This window comes from Myotis davidii, unplaced genomic scaffold (genome assembly GCF_000327345.1).
Source record: "Myotis davidii unplaced genomic scaffold, ASM32734v1 scaffold233, whole genome shotgun sequence".
NCBI classification, from domain to species: Eukaryota; Metazoa; Chordata; class Mammalia; order Chiroptera; family Vespertilionidae; genus Myotis; species Myotis davidii.
In genome coordinates, this window is record NW_006285917.1 from 3,608,852 (window position 1) to 3,628,084 (window position 19,233).

At 40.1% G+C, this 19,233-nt stretch overlaps 1 protein-coding gene across 4 annotated transcripts in view; it reads right to left on the minus strand.

Annotated features, from left to right (window-relative positions):
• DIP2B (disco interacting protein 2 homolog B) overlaps window positions 1–19,233 on the minus strand; it is a 113,959-nt gene that overhangs the window by 86,957 nt on the left and 7,769 nt on the right. For all 4 annotated transcript variants that reach the window (XM_015559640.1, XM_006757088.2, XM_015559638.1 and 1 more), the window contains exon 2: window positions 6,672–6,800. The gene's annotated coding sequence lies outside the window, so the exon portion shown is untranslated. The remainder of the gene's footprint in view (window positions 1–6,671; window positions 6,801–19,233) is intronic.

Below are 19,233 nucleotides of genomic sequence, written 5' to 3' on the forward strand. Positions count from 1 at the left end.
ATTACCATAAAAATAATTTTTTTAAACTAGAATTCAGTATTTGTTTGCAGTTCTTTTTGTCATTAGTCTGAGTTAAAATACTGTGTTCAAAGTCTATTTGAGTTATTTCTTACCCTTTCCCTCTTTGGTGTGGTTATATTATTCTACTGAATAATACAGTTAGGATCATTTGCTTTTATACATATTCCATAGGTACTTCCCAATGTTGTAGTTAAACAATATAAGAACTATACATCCCTCTCCTCTAAAAAAGAAAAATACATCTGGTCTCTTCTCTAGTTCCTGACACTAAGCTCCTAAAACCCTTGTACTTTTGTGAGTGATAGGAGTGTCTTCAGGATGTGGGCAGTTCACCAGAAAGATCAAGCCATAATTAGAAGGTGGGGCCCAACCAGTGTGGTTCAGTGGTTGAGCATCAACCCAGGAACCAAGAGGTCACGGTTCAAAGCCCGATCAGGGCACATGCCCAGGTTGTGGCCTTGATCCCCAGTAGGAGGCATGTAGGAGGCAGCTGATTGATGATGTTTCTTTCTCATTAGTATTTCTATCTATCCTACTCCCTTCCTCTTTCTCTAAAAATCAGTAACAACATATATTTTTAAAAAGAAGCCGGGAACCTTCAACCTTACCCTCCATCCTCCCGGGATGGGAGAGGGGCTAGGGATTAAATGACTAATCATTTAAGAAGTATGCCCATGTAATGGAACATCCACAAAAACCCTAAACAAGAGGGTCTGGAAGAGCTTCCTGGTTAGTGAACACATCCACAGGACAGCAGGATAGTGCATCCCAAACACCACAGGAACATAAACACTCTGGTTTGGGACCCTTTGGACCTCACCCTATTTACCTTTTTTATATGGCTGATCATTTGTAGCCTTCATAATGAACTGATCACAGTATTTCCCTGGGTTCTTTCTGTAAGCCGATATAGCAAATTATCAAACCTGAGGAGGGGCTCATGAAAACCCCAATTCATAGCCAGAGATGTGAATACATGGAAACCCACTACTTGTGACTGACATCGGGGGGAGCAGGTCTAAGCTGTCAATCGGACAACCCCTGAGGGCTCCTGGACTGCGAGAGGGTTGTAGGCTGGGCTGAGGGACCCCCGCTCTCCCCCACCCTGAGTGCACAAATTTCGTGCATTGAACCTCTAGTTATAAATAATGATGCAACAAAGAGCCTCATGCAATTATATTTTTATACTGATGAGAGTATATCTTCATGGTAAATTCCTATAAGTGAGACTCCTAAATCAAAAAGTGAATATATTTTTAATTTTGTTACATCTTGCCAAATACCCCTCCAGAAGAGTTTTATCGAAGTGCCTTACTACCAGTAATGTATATGAGTGTCTGTTTACCCATAGCCTCACTTTCAGAATGTGTTGTCTAGCTTTTCTGTTGTTGCCAATTTGGTCACTGAGAAATGGTATCTCAGTATACTTTCAATTTATACTTCTTTTATCATTAGTGAGATTAAACATCTTTACAGAGTACTTAAGGGCTATTTAATGTTTGTTTTTGTTTATTTGCCTGTAAGTGAAATGAATGCTCATGTCACATGACCATTTTTCCATTGGGTTTCTGAGTTTATTTTTCCTTAATTTTTAAGAGTTCTTAATATGTAAGGTACAGTACCTCTTTATCTCTGATGTATGTTAGAAATATTTTATTTTAGTTTGTCATTTGTCTTCTGACATTGTTTTTATAGTGCTTTGTTTTTTATTTTAAGATCTCAAGTCAACAATCTAACTTTACACCTGAAGGAACTAAAAAAACCCCAAACTAAAACCAAAGTAAGCCAAATGAGGAAATAACAAGGATTAGAGCAGAAATAAACAAAATAGAGAATTTTAAAAGGGGGGGGGGGGGAGGGAATCAATGAAAATAGAAGTTGTGGTTTGTTTTTTTTTTGGTTTTGTTTTTAAAGAGCAACAAAACTGCCGAAACCGGTTTGGCTCAGTGGAGTCCCGGGTTCGATTCCAGTCAAGGGCATGTACCCGGGTTGCGGGCACATCCCCAGTGGGGAGTGTGCAGGAGGCAGCTAATCGATGTTTCTCTCTCATCGATGTTTCTAACTCTCTATCTCTCTCCCTTCCTCTCTGTAAAATATCAATAAAATATATTAAAAAAAAAATAAAGAGCAACAAAACTGACAAACCTTAAACTAGATTTACAGGGGGGAAAAAGAGAAAATACTCAAATAACTAAAACCAGAAATGAAAGAGGAAAAAAAAACAACCAAAGGGAAAAAAAGAGAAAGAAAAACAAACAAAAACAACCAATGCCACAGAAATAAAAGAGATTACCATGAATAATTATATGCCTGATTAGATAACCTAAAAGAAATTGATAGCCGGCTGGTGTGACTCAGTGGATCCAAGAGGTCCAGGGTGTGCCAGAGGCAGCCAATCAATGTGTCTCTCTCATAGATGTTTCTATTTCTCTCTCCCTCTCCCTTCCTTTCTATCTAAAAATCAATAAAAACATTAAAAAAAAGAAAATGATAAATTCCTACAAACATACCACCTATAAAAATTGAATCATGAAAAAACAGAAAATCTGAACAGACCATTATAACTAGTAAGGAAATTGAATGTTAATATCCTTAAGTTAAAAAAAAAGGCTCTTGCAAATAAATTAGAAAAAATAAACCCCAATTTAAAAAAAAATAGGCTTAGGGAATGAACAGGTAGTTTATAGAAGAAGCACAAATGGGTAACAAACATATTCCCAAATGCCTAATGTCATTACTGATAAATAACACTCTACCAACAGGGTAGGAGAGTGTCCATTTTCTCACATCTATAGACAGCAGCAGACCACTTTTTCATCTTTCTTAAAAAGATAAGTGGAAAATGTTATTTTACAGTTTTATAGTAGCTGCTTCTATTCTTGGCTTGTTTTTATGACGTATTTAAGACATGGTACATAAGTGGCACAGCTGGGCTTTAAGGGCCAAGGGCAGAACAGACACCAAGCACTCTTACCTGTTAGGACATTGTTTTACTCATTTTTTTTCCACTTTTTTCTTTCTTCTTTTTTTAATATATTTTATTGATTTTTTACAGAGAGGAAGGGAGAGAGATAGAGAGGTAGAAACATTGATGAGAGAGAAACATCGATCAGCCGCCTCCTGCACATCTCCCACTGGGGATGTGTCTGAAACCCAGGTACATGCCCTTGACCTGAATTGAACCTGGGACCCTTCAGTCCGCAGGCCGACGCTCTATCCACTGAGCCAAACCGGTTTCGGCTTCCACTTTTTTCTTTATTTTTTCTAGGACATTATTTTAGATAGACAGACAAACAGATACACACACACACACACACACACACACACATACATACACTAAAAGGCAGATGTGTGGCTAGGTTAGGTCAGTAAGTAGAAAAGTTCACTTCAAGGAGTTACCTGCAAGCCAACAAAGTCACGCCATTTTTACAAGTTCTGAGGTACCAACCACCTAACATTAAGACGGAGGACCACTATTAAGCTCTGTAACATTAGGATACCACGTTAATTTTGGCACAACTCGGTGTTGATGGGGAGGCGTAGTGAAACGTTAATTTTGCATTTCACATTGCCCCATTTTTATAAATTGTGGTTTTGTTTTTTTTAGCCTGTGATATCTATATAGCAAATGGCTATTCATCCTTCAAAATGGCTCAGTCTTTACCCTTGACATACCCAGTGCCCAGGTTCCTTCCCTGGTCATACCCTCTTCCGTGCTGCCTCTGTAACTTATAAAAGGATTGCTGTGTTTTCATCTGTGTTTCTCTAGCATCTAAACTGTGCTCAACTCATAGGAAGTCTATAATAAATACTTGCTGAACTGAATACAATTACCTTCCTTAGTATGAGAAAGTATGTTAAAACAGAAATAAAATGGTCTCGGTGTACCAGTGGCAGCCACCGTAGTAAATGTCACCAGGTCAGAGACTAGATTTGGACAGAGATAAGCAAAAGTTCTCAATTAGGATGACAGAGGGAGTTAATACTGCATTTAACTCCCAGCAATAAATCAGAAGAATCTACACTTAGAGTAAGAATAAGAACAATAATTGATTTAAGGTTTTAAATCACTTATCTATGGCTATCACTTTAAAAATATCTTTTGCCATTTTTTGTTTAAAATTAATATATATACATTTTATGTTACATGTATTTTGTATTTTACCACAATAAGAAAACTGGAAAAATGTATATATTGAAAAAAGATCTAAACACATATAATGCTGAAATGAAAAATTTCCCTAGAACCACCACTTCCTAGAAATAATAGCACCTTGCCCTAATCGGTTTGGCTCAGTGGATAGAGCATTGGCCTGCGGACTGAAGGGTCCCAGGTTCGATTCCGGTCAAGGGCATGTACCTTTGTTGCAGGCATACAACAGGAGGCAGCTGATTGATGTTTCTTTCTCATTGATGTTTCTAACTCTCTATTCCTCTCCCTTCCTCTCTGTAAAAAAATCAATAAGATATATTATAAAAAAAGAAATAACAGCACCTCAATAGTTTGGAGTACATATTTTTCCATGTTTCTGTGTGTTTGTACATACTAATATATGAAAGTATTATTATTACTATTCACAAAATTGGGTCATATTGTACATAATATCTTGCATTTGTTACTTTAAAATATATTTTGTACATCTCTCCAAATCTACCTCATTTTTTGGTGAGCCTTCACAGAATTTTAAAATCAGCTTTCATAGAATTCCATTGTATATAAGTACTATAATTTATTTACTCATTATATTACTACAACACACATACATACATAAATACACATTTTTATCTTTGTGCACATATGTATTTGTTTAAAATAAATTCCTAGAAGTGAAATTTCTGCGTCAAAGTATATGAAGATTGCCAAAACCGGTTTGGCTCAGTGGATAGAGCGTCGGCCTGCGGACAGAAAGGTCCCAGGTTCGATTCCGGTCAAGGGCATGTACCTGGGTTGTGGGCACATCCCCAGTAGGAGATGTGCAGGAGACTGCTGATCTATGTTTCTCTCCCATTGATGTTTCTAACTCTCTATCTCTCTCCCTTCCTCTCTGTATAAAATCAATAAAATATATTAAAAAAAAAAAGTATATGAAGATTGAAAGTGTAAGATATTTCCAAACTGTTGCACTATCACTTTAAGACCACAATATTAATTAACTCTTAGCTCTGAAGTGAAATATTTTCTACTGTACTTATATTTATTATACTGTTTCAGTGTCCCTGAGGTTTACTTAGTTGAATCAAGATTGCCATATTAAATTGAATCTATGATGTCATTTTATATAAAACACCTGATTTTAGTTATGCTGAAATATAAAAAGCATCCTTTTTATATTAGATGAAATATGTTTCTCTTAGCTGTCTTGGAAAATAAATGATTAACTGCTTATATTCAGAAAAAGCACTTTCTCAATAAGAGAACAACAGCAAATCAAATGTTCACACTAAACAATTAAATATACCTTTCCAAAAGTTTATTTTTGCATAAGATATGAAACATGTGCTAGCAAACTTGCTAAAACTAGGGAATTATTCATATTAAACAAGCTTTTAAAGGCTCACTTGAATAATCTTTCTCTGCCACAAGGATTCATAGCATCAGGGCACAGACCAAATAAAAACACCCAACTATTTTCTAACATGATAAACCCAGGCTCATAAATGCATGTGAAAAGGAGATGTTCACAGTTACTGTATCAGCAAAGCCTCTTTTTGATAAGAACAGACTGCTCCCTGTTAACTGTATTTGACTCATTCACCAGCACACAATTCATCTTGATCTTTGATAAAGAAATCACTTCCGAAGTTCAGTCCCCAGACACAGTTACCTTTTGGACGTCTCTGCCAGAAGCACATTAGAGCTAGGTATCATTTTCCAGCACTAATGTTTGAGCTGAATAAGGTGATACTAATACTCCTTTAAAGTCCTTTTGGCTTTTGTTTTGTTAGAGGTGGCTAACTGCCCAAAAGATTAACATTAAAGGACTTAACATAATGACAATCAGGCCCTGACTGGGTAGCTAAGTTGGTTAGAGCGTCCTCTGGATACCCCAAGGTTGTGGGTTTGATCTCCAGTAAGGGCAAAAGTAAGAAGTAATCAAACTATCTATCTCTCTATATAAAAGTTTAATATGCAAATTGTCCCTGTAGAAGTTTGACCAGGAGATTGATCACTTGCTATGACGTGCACTGGCCACCAGGGGGTGGCGTGGAACAAAGGAAGGCCCCGGCCCACAGCTGGAAAGCCCTGATCGGCCCTGATCACAGGCCAGGCCTAGGGAACCTACCCATGCATGAATTTCATGCACTGGGCCTCTAGTGAATATATAAACAAGTGGAACAACAAAATAGGTGTCTCCTTCTCTCTCTCTCTCCCCTCTCTCCCTCATTCTCCCTTTCTCTCTAAAAATCAATTAAATAAAAAAAAGAAAAGAATTACAATCAGATCACTTTCCATTAATTGTGTATTTTTCTACACTTGTGACCGAAACTGTGTAGGCACATAATAGGCACTCAATAAATGACTGATAAATGAATCAATATAGACCTGTTGGTACTTCAAGGAAAGAGAACAAACGTTAGAAGCTCTCAGGATACAGTTCCTACTAAGTCAGTAAAAACTATGCCACTGATAACTTCCAGTTCCTTCTCACCTGATCGATATCGTTCATCCCTGGCTCCCCCAGATCGAGATCGGTGGTACTTGGAAGGAGCGGAAGTTTGAGCTGCAGATGGAGCAGGTGTCTGGTTTCTATGTTCTTTCTGTGCTGCTGAATCAGTTTCTAAAAAAGGAAGTTTGGAAGATGGTTATCCGATAAAATAATAGCTAACATTTTCTTAGCACTTCACATTCTTTCTACAACACTCTGAGGGAGGTATTATTACCCCATCTATAGTAAAGGGTGAGAGAGCTATAATATTCATACCGAAAAGTGATAGACATCCAGGTGAAAAAATAATCATCTTAAAGCCATAACTGTGAACAGGTGATAGGAAAGAAATAGCAAAATCTATACAAATGAGTAAGACATCCCAGAGACTGCAAGAACTGGTGGAGCAGGTATAAGACCCCTACTCCTACATATAGTACAAAGAACAGCTTGCAGAGCCTTAACCTCCCCAAACATAAGTTACTCCAAATAAACAGATCATTTAAGCAAAAGCAGGGTGCTTATTATGCAAACATAGATTCAAGTCATACTTAGTAGGCCCTCTTCCACTGGAGTCACCCCTGAAGTGGTGCTTTCCAGTCTCTGGTCTGCTCCCTTATTCTGCCCTCTCAACATTTACTGTCTCATCAAGAATATGGGGAAGAGCTCTGGCCAGTTTGGCTCTGAAGGTTTGCTGGTTTGATTCCAGTCAAGGGCACAAACCTTGGTTGCAGGCTCGATCCCTGGTCCCGGTTGGGGTGCATGGGGGAGGCAATCAACCAATGTTTCTCTCTCTAAAAATCAATGGAGCCCTAGCTGGTTTGGGACCTGGAGGACCAGGAGTGGCCCCGAGCCCACATGAGCCACAACCAGGGTGGGGAGCTAGTTCAAGGTCACAGCTAAGTGTGAGGTAAGGGACGACGGACAGGGACAAACACAATCTGGGGGCAGAGGGCTAGGCAGCCAATCAATGATTCTCTCTCATCATTAATGTTTCTAGCTCTCTCTCCCTCTCCCTTCCTCTCTGAAATCAATAAATATATATTACAAAAAAAGCAATGGAAAAAATATCCTCAAGTGAGGATTAACAAAAACAAAAAACAAGTGAATATGGGGAAGGGAGGAAAAAGCAGGTAAAATAAGCAGAAGAAAAACACCTTAAGTTCTCTTTTTAGTGCCTTTTTAAAAAATGGTATTAACTCCAAAGTCATAATCTACCCCATGATAGCCCTGCAGAGGGAGGCCCAGACCACCTGGCTGGCGTCCACAGGTGGAGGCCTAGGCTACCCAGCTGGTGGTGCTGCGGCAGGTGGGCGGGCCTCCCTCTACAGGGCGATCGATATGGGAGCCCCGTGATCGATCACCCCACAGAGGGAGGCCCAGGCCACTGGCCAGTGATGCTGTGGCAGGTGTGCAGGGCCAGCCAGTGATCGCCCCGCAGAAGGAGGTCCAGACCAGCCAAGCGATCGCATCCCACACCTGTCGCTGCAGAGGGAAGCGACCAGTGGCCAAGGGGGGCGGGGTATAGCGCCGCACAGATGGCAGGCCCGCTGCTGGCAACTGGGAGTAAGGAAAGTCCTGATAGGCACTGATCGCTGGCCAGACTTAAGGACCCTACCTGAGGGGTCCCGGATTGGGAGAGGGTGAAGGCCGGGCTGAAAGACCCACCCGCCATGCACGAATTTCATGCACTGGGCCTCTAGTTTTTTAAATAAAGAAAGAACATTTAACATGAAATCTCCCCTTTTAATAATTTTTTTTGTGTTAATCCTCACCCTGAGGATAATTTTTCGATTGCTTTTTAGAGACTGGAAGGGAGGGAAGATGTGTGTGGGGGAGAGACAGATAGACAGACAGGCATCTATGTTGAGAATGACACATCAATTGGTTGCCTCCTGCAGGCACCGCAACCAGGGCCCCCAAGGATCGAACCTGCAACCAAGTTATGGGCCCTTGACCAGGAATCAAACCCAAGACCCTTCTGTGTGTGGGCCAATGCTCTAACCACTGAGTACATGGTCAGAGCTACCCTTTTAATAATTTTTAAGTGCACAATACAGTATTGTTAACTATATGCACAATGTTGCATAGCAGTTCTCTAGAACATTCATCTTATATAAGTAAAACTTCTGACCATTACAGTAATAACTCACCATTTCCCCCTCTCCCCAGCCCCTGGCAATCAACATTCTACTCTCTGCTTCCATCAGTATGACTATTTTAGATTCCTCATATAAGTGGAATCATATAGTATTTGTTCTTCTGTGACTGGCTTTTCTACTCAGCACCATATCCTCCAGGTTCAGCCATCTGGTCACACACTGCAGGATTTCCTTCTTTATACGACATATTTTAAGTTTCTTTAATAGCACTTAGTTGTGCCCAGCAAGGCAGCTTACACATAGCAAATTAGGCGTCCACTACAATATGATGTCACTAATCCAGAAATTGCATTGCTCCAGACTACAGCTGAGATCTGCTTGCACAGTGGTCCAGGGAGTATAAGCAGCAGTCCCACAGACCTCAGTGAAGGCTGAGGGTACTATGGTACTATGGGAACTGGGACTCATAATGTCATACCATTATCGGCTGCCTCCTGCACGCCACCTCCTGGGGATAGAGTCCGCAACCCGGGCATATGCCCTGACAGGGAACTGAACCGTGACCTCCTGGTTCATGGCTCAAACACTGAGCCATGTCGGCTAGGCATGTCATATCATTTAAAAAAAAATTATTAGCATGCTTAAGAGGCCGTGTGTAAGAGGTCTAGCTGACAGTTCCAGCTGAGCCCAGCCTCCTATCTGCCCCCGCCAAGGCACCAGATGTGAGTGAAGCCATCTTGGACCTTCCAGACCAACCTGTGCACACCAGGTGAAAGCACTTAGTGACCCAAACTGGCACCACGTGGAGCACAAAAATCACCAACTGAGGCCTCACCAAAATCAGAAGATATAATGCAAAGGTCATTACTTTTTTTAAGTTTGATTATTTTTTTATACATGGTTTTTAAGAAGGCAAAAGAGAATATTTTAGGAAATTCTCCACAAAAGTGCTGTTATGAATCTAGAAATGTTTTATTTTTATGGTTCCTGATAGCTGAGATTTTTATTATAAACTACGTTAACCAAGCAGAACATGTTTTAACACTGAGATTTTGAAAGGCACTGTCTGAGGTTGCAAACTGAAGTTTTAAATCAGTCTAAATTCTCTTGATAATCTATTTCACAGGAGAGTTATACTGAATTCTTAATACTTTCATGTCTTGTTTCATTTGTTAGTTTTATTCCTCTAGAATAGAAGTCAGCAAACTATAGCCCATGTCTATTTTTATAAATAGTTTTATCAGAACACAGCTACGCTCATCTGTTTACACATTGCCTATGGATGCTTTGACACTGTAAAGGCAGAGTTGGTAGCTGTGGCAGAGACCACATGGTCCTCAAAACCTAAAATATTTACTATCTGCCTCATTACAGAAAAAGCTTGCCACTCCCAGGCTATAACAATAAAAGCTAATATTTAAGTGTTTGCTTTGTGCTAGGCACTGTGCATATAGAAGCACGTATAAAAAGTTTTCACATTTTTTTAAAAATATATTTTATTGATTTTTTACAGAGAGGAAGGGAGTGAGAGATAGAGAGTTAGAAACATCGATGGGAGAGAAACATCGATCAGCCGCCGGGAATGTGCCCGCAACTGAGGTACATGCCCTTGACTGGAATCGAACCTGGGACCCCCTAGTCCGCAACCGATCAATGATTCTCTCTCATCATTGATGTTTCTATCTCTCCCTCTCCCTTCCTCTCTGAAATCAATAAAAATATATTTTTTAAAAAGGTTGTGAAAATTCTCCCAAGGCTTTAGAGGAAAGCAATGAGAATTAATAATTTAGTCTGCAAGTATCTAAATGCTTCAGGATTTACAGTCAGCAGCTAGACAAGAATTTGTGTTTTTTTAATCACCTGCCTTCATGTGAAAGATTCTGCAAAAAGCCCCTCTAAAAACCTTCGGCCATTCATTAGAGAAATTATTTAAAACATATTCCAATTGGAGTTGAGGAACTTAGAAGAGGATATGGGGCGGGGGGGATGAATGGTGATAGGAGACTTGACTTTGGGTAGTGAACACACAATGCAATATGCAGGTATCATATTATAGAACTGTACACCTGAAACCTATATAATTTTATTAACAAATGGCATCCCAATAAATTTAATAAGAAAGTTAAAAAACATATTCCAATTAACTTTAAATAGAGGGCAACAAATAGGAAGGGGCTATTTTTATCTACATGGTCAGATGACACAGGAAGGAAATCACATTAGCACACATGAGGTACCTTGCCTGCAAATATGCACAGAGAAAATGTTTTGACTTAAACAGAGCATCAGGTTTAAAACACTAGCTTTGTATTACTTTTTGGGGGCCATACTGAATATATAGCTAAAGTACTTATCGCTGATAATTTTTTAAATTAAATAAGCAGGCCGAAACCGGTTTGGCTCAGTGGATAGAGCGTCAGCCTGCGGACTGAAGGGTCCCAGGTTCGATTCCGGTCAAGGGCATGTACCTGGGTTGCGGGCATATCTCCAGTAGGAGATGTGCAGGAGGCAGCTGATCGATGTTTCTCTGTCATCGATGTTTCTAACTCTCTATCTCTCTCCCTTCCTCTCTGTAAAAAATCAATAAAATATATTTAAAAAAATAAAAATAAAAAATAAATTAAATAAGCAGATTTGCTAGGATTGACCAAACCACCCTGCTAAGAAATATGGTACTTCCAAATCAGGCATTAGTAATCCAGAGTATGAAAGGAATAAACATGGATTTGCATTTTACAGAAGATGGACAAAAACGGTTCATGTATTTTTACCATAACACTCTCCCGTAGGCTTTTACTTAGAATTTTGCAATGCAATTAATTAGGATAAAGAAGATAATGTCAGCTAAAGAATAAAAATTGAAATAAAGACATGATGGGGGGGTGACAGGGGAACTGGGAGTTAATACTTTTGTTTGAGGAAGAATTAGAGAGAATGAACATCTCCACTCAGATGATCTAGAGATTGTCATAGACCAAACCACAAGGAAATATAACACAGACCCAGACATCTAATGAGAACTGAGAATCACAGTCAGATGATACTGAGCTAAGAGAGCTACTGAACTGGCACCAAAAAAAAAAAAAAAAAGCCTCACAACACAACAAGCTCTTCACCAGGCAACATCAGAATGATGCTCTGCAATGTGTATCTCAGCTCCCTCAGGGACCTCGTCATCCAAGCAGACCAGGTTTCTTTTTGGTCTAAAATCATGACAAACATTTCCTGTAGCTTGCCAGAAATAAAACAAAACGTTGATTTGCAGTTTCAATAAGTGGCTGACAAATTTGTTCAGTGACCATTCCTCAGGTGCCCAAATCATATTGTCACAAAAAACATGGATTCCTGACACAATAATCTTGATTAAAATGTGTGATACATCTACTTCAAGCGAGCCTATCTAAAAGAGAAGTAAAGGGAGAAAAGGGTAAAATGAATTCCTAGTAATGGAGTCACTTTAAGTATAACAGAGACGCTTAGTAATGAAACTCTGTTAATCTTATTTGAATGTGAATAATTACTCTCCAATTGATATATGAATTCTACAAACTTTTATCCACATGTATTTGAGTTTACTTTTTAGAATATGAGTTACAAATATATTTTATTATGCAATGAAAAAACTGGAAGCAAATATAGAAAAATGTTAATAGCAATCATTTTGGACGATATATATTTTTCCATAGGCTTTATTGGATTTCTACAACTTAGAAAAGTTCTCTATTTGGATTATAAAAATAACACACGCTGTCTTTAGAACATCAAGATAATAGTTAAGAGTAAAGAAGAAAATAAAAAATGATATTGGTTTTTCTTAATTTGAAGGTCACACCACATAGAGCAGATTCTTATCATAAATTAAAGTAATATTTGGTCTTCAGCTTCCTAAATAAATTATGACACTATGAGCAGGATATCCTTTTCCTATCATCTAAAATCAATTGTCTCCTTTTTCTTTCCCCAAAAGCATTGGCAAATCAATGCATATTCGGAGTCGGAGGGGGGAAATTACGTTGTGGCTGGATTAAAATAATTTTGGAAGGCTCATTCCCACCTTAGCTTCCGTGCCAGGACAACAGTTTGTTGTGGAAGGGGGCAGAGAACAATGCAGCTGGGGTCTCACCAAAGAGAGGAGTGAGGGGTCTGGAAACACAGGAGCACAGCAGGGTGTTATTTAACAGCATGTCCAGCGTCAGCTGGGCAGGCAAGATGCTGCTTAAAAATGAATCATTCCCTGGCCAGGGTTTCACACTCCAACCGGACCTCAGGAATTACCTGGGCCCCAGAAATAGGGATTTCTCTACTTAGCATAAGGTATGTACAGTTTCACTACCACAGTAAGATGACAAAAGCAAAGATAGAATTAACAATATATCAACATAACGAGACAGTATATACCATGAAAAATATGTTGACTATGAAACATAGTCATGAAAAGGTCTAAATAAAACATCCTCTATAAGAAAACCCTAATATGAATTGTCCCCTTGGGTGGTTGTTCGACTGGGAGACCAGGAGTTCGACCACTCGCTATGACGTACACTGACTACTAGGGGCAGCGCGGAACATGGCGGGCATCTTTGACATGCGCGACCTCTCGCAGGCTACCTGGGGGCAGGGGTGACGGGGACGGAGGTGTGGTGAGAATGTGGGGTGTTCCCCCTGAGCTTACTCTCACTCCCCCTGCCACCCTCCCCTGGGGCGCCAGGGCTCGTATGCTGGGGAAGCCCATGAGAAGCCCACCCTGCACCTGTGCGGCCTCTTTCAGGTGAGCTGGGCCGCAACTGCCGGGACTGCAGGGGCTGGTTGGGCTCCCCGTGGGTTCGCACAGGAGCCAGTCTGTGAGGTCGATGGGGAGAGAGCGTGATGCCCGCCTGGCTTCCGTACAGCACCACTGCATCTCCCTGTGGGGACTCAGGTGCTGTGACTCAGGTGGAGGGGGGCGTGAGGGGTCTGGGGGCCCAGGTGCTGTCCAGGGCCCAGAGGTCAGCTGGGACCTGCGCTTCCACGACAGATGCTCGCGCTTTGATGGCCAGCCAGGCCTGGGGGCTGCACCTGTGCATAAATTTCATACACCCAGCCTCTAGTCAAGCCATAAAAGAATACAAAATATGTATATAATATGATTACAACTGTGTATGTTAAAACTACGGGGGGGGGCGGGGCGGCGGCAAAAGTAGGTTTATTTGTCTGGAAAATAACATAATTAATAAATAATTAAACAAGAATAAACTGTTTTGTGTACTCATAACTGTAAACCTACTTTTGCCAACCCCTGCATTCATATACAATTATAACGATCAGATGGGACAAAAAGTTCCTAAGTAGGAATTAGGTTATGGTGAGCACTCACATTTTTTAGTGTTTTATTTAAAGTTATATATAAAATCAAAGTAGTTTTAAAAGGCACCAAATACAGTTAAATGCTAGAATGACAGCTGTAAACTTAAATCAAGCATTCTTCAAAACTGCTAAATTCTAGTGTGAAACATACTTGAGATCCAAAGAAAAAGATTACTTACTAATTTTCATACAGTGACAGCTTAAGTTTGGGGGGGTTCCTGATCTTTCAGTCCGTTATGCAGAATATCCACTAGGGGTCACCATTTTGTTTAAATAGTGATGCCGTTAAGAGGTTTAACAGTAAGTTTAAGAAAACCCGCAAATTTTAACTTCTTTTACAACACAAAGCCTTCTTTCTCCATGATCAACATGTACATAATTTATGTGGAAAGAGACATCAGACTCTTCTGTGATTCTATTGTTTGAATACAGTAACAATGATAACCTAAAAAAAGAAGCTGCTATTTAGTATAAAACGATGCAAAACTTTCCATTCAGGAAGATGGAAGAAAGCAAGCCTCAGCTTTTCATCTCTCGCCTCTGCTGATGATTTCACAGATACTCTCACCTGTGAGAGTAATACAGTCAAGCAGGATGTGCTTTGAGAATCAAGGAAAAAAAAAACATTCAACTTCTTAGGCGTGAACAGAGCAGACACACTCATTGGTCTTGGTGCTAGTGTCCAGAGAAGAAATATATTAATAACTGATCACCAATTCACACACATCTTTTATATGTGATATACAGAAAAGGAAAAAGAACAAGGCTCTCTGGGGCCACGTAACGGGGAATTTAATTTGTATTAGAGCTTCAGAGAAGATCTATAAAAAAGAGACATTGATGTAGGCTTTAGCTAGGCAGAGACAGGTAAAAGCCACCTCATACAAAAGCATGGTATCTAGTATTTGTAAAAGTCCAGTAAGGAAGAAAAATCTTGACAAGTCTAAGAAAGACTGCCCTGAAAGATGTAAAATGATACAGAATGAGGCTGGAGAAGAAAAGGAAGGTCAGGTCACTGGTCCTAAGCCAAAGGCGCGGCCTTTGAAGGGACTTAAACAGGAAATGACAGAATAACAAAGATAATACATTTCTATGGCTCTTTTAACTTTCATGACACCATCTCCTTTTATCTTCACAATAACACCATCTAATAGATACCAGTTAGGAAGCAGGACACCCACCACAGATTAATCTGTTTCTCTCTAGTGAGAATGTGTCAATAATCACCTTGAATCATTAGAAGGAGAGTCTCCAGTCCACTCCATCCCAAAAAGGGTGGATGAGGATACCTTGAACCACTCAGGGAATCTCCCCTGGGAGCTAAAGCACCTCTGAGTCACTGAGAGCATTCCTCAGAAGGAGGGGAGATTAACCTCACTCATTGCCTGCAGGAGAGAATGACAGTGCTTGCATTTCGAATCTGGAAAAAGGGCCAGCAGCCTGATTCCTAGGGTGGATTCTGGGAGAGAGGGATGCTGGGAGTTCTGGGTCTGTGAAGTGGCCAGCATCTGAACAGATCCTGATCCACAGCTTCCTGGGCCATTTAAGTAACAGGAAAATGCTGTGCCTGGGGCTGAAGGAGCACCATACCAAGAGCTCTGCCCTGAGAATACAAGATGGTACCTTGGCCCAGCCGAGCACAGAAGGCTCCTCCACCAGAATGGCTAACGCGGGAAGCAGGCTTAGCAGTGGGTCGGCATTACTGTTCACAAGTCAGGAGCAGAATCACAGCACCCCCTGAGGCACCGGGACGCAGCAGCAGACTATGAGGCTCTTCCCTTCTGGGTGTGGCAACTGCCCACCATTCCTTTTGTACTACCTATATCCCAAGCCGTTCTTGGACAACTCAGGAGGAAAGAGACGCCCCAAGAGGAAGATGGCAGACTTCCTTCTGAAGGCATATGGGGACAGATCTGATTACAATGTATGCTCCACTTCACAGTGACTATGACACTATCGAAACCTAGCAAATGAAGAGCAGAGCTGGAATAAATAATTCCATATTCTTTCCATTATGATCCTCACTTGGGAAGGAACTTTTAAATCAAAATGAGATAAAAGACAATACATCCCACCCTCCACACACAAAGAGGCCTACTAAATATTTATGTAGTTGGAAATGTTCTATAGCATTCCAAAATGCTGTTCCAGATTTCAGTAGCTGGTTTTAGGTTCATGTTCCTTTGAATTTCCACTGTACTTTGTTTAGAACTGTCTTAAGTACTTATTTGACTTTATCTTTTATAGTCTCGATTTGTATACCTTGTGCTATCTCTTCTACTATAGTATAAATAACTTGAGGTCAGAGGCTGGTCTTAACTCATCTTGTATCTCTGGCAGTAATTGGCTCTGGCTAGGTCTTATGCATTGCCAGCACCCAGTATTTTGGTTAAAATAAGTAATTAAGATCTTGTCTGTCTATTCATTTCCACCAATGATAGTGGGTAACTAGAAAAAACAAAGACAAAAATGAAGAGATAACGATTTAAAGGGTATGGTGAATGTAAAGCTGAAAGGCTGCTTATTTGGGTATCTCTGCCATATAAGCTTTATGCAAAAAATGCGCCTCTCAAAGATTTCATACAATTAGATGAAGTCATCAAGAGGCCTCTATCCTTGAGATGAGTTACCAGAGACTTGAGAGAGAGAGGATAAAACATGGGGTTTTCTTTTGTTTCATTTTAAGTTGGTCATATACACTTGCACAATCTCAAAGGTAGGCCTGAACATAGAAGAATATGATGAAAGGGGTGTGGAACAACTAACAAAAGCAGCATACGTGCACATATACGGGAATACTGGTGAGCAAATACCCTCTAGCAAAATAAGCAGCAATCACAACAGTAATCCCAGTGTGGGAAAAACCTCTGGGTCACCAAAACTTCTTACCAGGACAAGCTAGAGAATGTTAATGCATAACCACATTCTGAATGTGGTGTCTTATCCCTAAAGGGCAATAGGTAAAGGTCTGGGGTTAAAATAATGTGGAAACCTGGGCCAAGGAGTCAGTAACAGGTGTGATCCTATTTTGAAGCAGGAGACACATACAATGAAATGAAGTGAAAGATAGCAGAACAACGTCAAAGGAAGAAAATCAAACACACAAAGGTCACAATCTCAAATACACAAAGACAGAATGGAATGTTTAGAACAATGTCATCAAAACCAGAAGCTGCAGTACTGTCCTAAAGCAAAAGCTGTGGAGTCCTTCAGGAGATGCCACTGTGGAACCTCAAGGCAATTTAAACAGCAGGAGAGTTGCAAAACAGAGCTGAGGCAGAGCCCTGCTCAGACCCATCCAGAGGAGGGAGGCCTCCCAGTTTCAATACCTTCATCAGCTGTTGTGGAGACAATCTGATCAGCTTGCTGGTGAACAGCCAAATGAGCTACTAAGATCTTTGAGATTTTTTTTCTTTATAATTAATTTTTATTATGTTTACATTTATATTTGAAATATGAATGTCAAGATAGTTAATTTATAGATATAATATAGATATTCCTTATAACAAGTACAACTTGTAAGAAAATAAATGTAAATTAACCAATGTAGAATTTTAATTTCTATATCTCCATTATAAAATTAGAAAAATGTATATTCAATTTTATCTTCATATTTGACAAAATGTTCATGTGGCTGATCTATGCTAACTATTCTTTTACTCAGTTGTGAGAAATTACAATGATTTCATTCATGTTAATCATGTAAATGAGTAGAACTATGCTTAAAAATATTAAAGGATTTGAATTTTGTTCTCTATTTGAAACAAACAAAAGAATGAAAATGTATAAATTTTAATCTGCTGTGATACAATTCATAAAAAAATTGCATAAAATCTGAAAATTTAAAAATATCTTTATTGACTTTTAGAGAGAAAGAGAGAAAGAAACATCAATGAGAGAGTAACCTCTGCATGCCCCCTACTAGGAACTGAACCTGTAACCTGGGTATGTGCCTTGAGTGGGAATCAAACCAGCAACCTTTGGTTGCATGGGAGGATGCCCAACCAACTGAGCCACACTGGCCAGGGCAGATATGAATTTTTAACAATTACAATGCCTGTTGTCCAAAATCAGTTTCTGAAACCCCTTCCTTAAAGGAAACTTCAGGGAGCATATTTATGTATGTACACTATAGCGATCTTTTAGACTAATAGAAATTATGTTTGCACCGATTCTTTAAATAGAAATCTATACACATAAAAGGCTAATATGCTAAGTGTCCAACTGTCTGATTGGTCACTATGACATACACTGACCACCAGGGGGCAGATGCCCAACACAGGAGCTGCCATGACATGAATTGGCCATTTATAGAAGCCCACAAAGAACACTCGGTGTCCCCCAAGTGGGACGCAGGCCCTGCCACCACCCCAAGTGACAGCCCACCAAATTGCAGCCGACACCCCATGGCACAAAATGCAGCCCATAGCCCAGCCCAGCCTAGACACTGTGGCTGTGGGTGCTGAGTAATGATGTCACGTAGCAATGCCTGGCTTCCGCTCCTTAGCTACAGGCTATCTATCTATCTATATAAAAGGCTAATATGCCAAGTGTCCGTCTGGGTAATGATGTCACGTAGCAACACCCGGCTTCCTCTCCCTAGCGACTAGCCTCCTTGCAGTTTCTTCAGCCCAAGAACACGGCTTGCTTTATAGCCAGGTGCAAACATTTTACACTTTAACCAAACGTCTGTGAAATGTTTTCCCCTGCCTCATCTCATTTGATCCTTACAGAAGTCCTGGAGTAGGTAGATAGGAGAATCAGTGGAATTCTATTTTCTTTTCATTAGCCGGAAAATGCAGATTTAGAAAGCTTAGAAACTTGACCCAATTAAAAAGAAGTGGGCCTTGAAAATGACTTCAGGTTTTCTCACTGTGCAGAATATAGTGAAAACACTGCTGCAGCCCTAGCCGGTTTTGCTCAGTGGATAGAACGTTGGCCTGTGGACTGCAGGGTCCCGATACACTTCTGGCCAAGGGCACATGCCTGGGATGCAGGCTCGATCCCCTGTAGTGGATGTGCAGGAGGCAGCTGATCAATGATTCTCATCATTGATGTTTCTATCTCTCTCTCCTTCTCCCTTCCTTTCTGAAATCAATAAAAATATATTTAAAAAAACA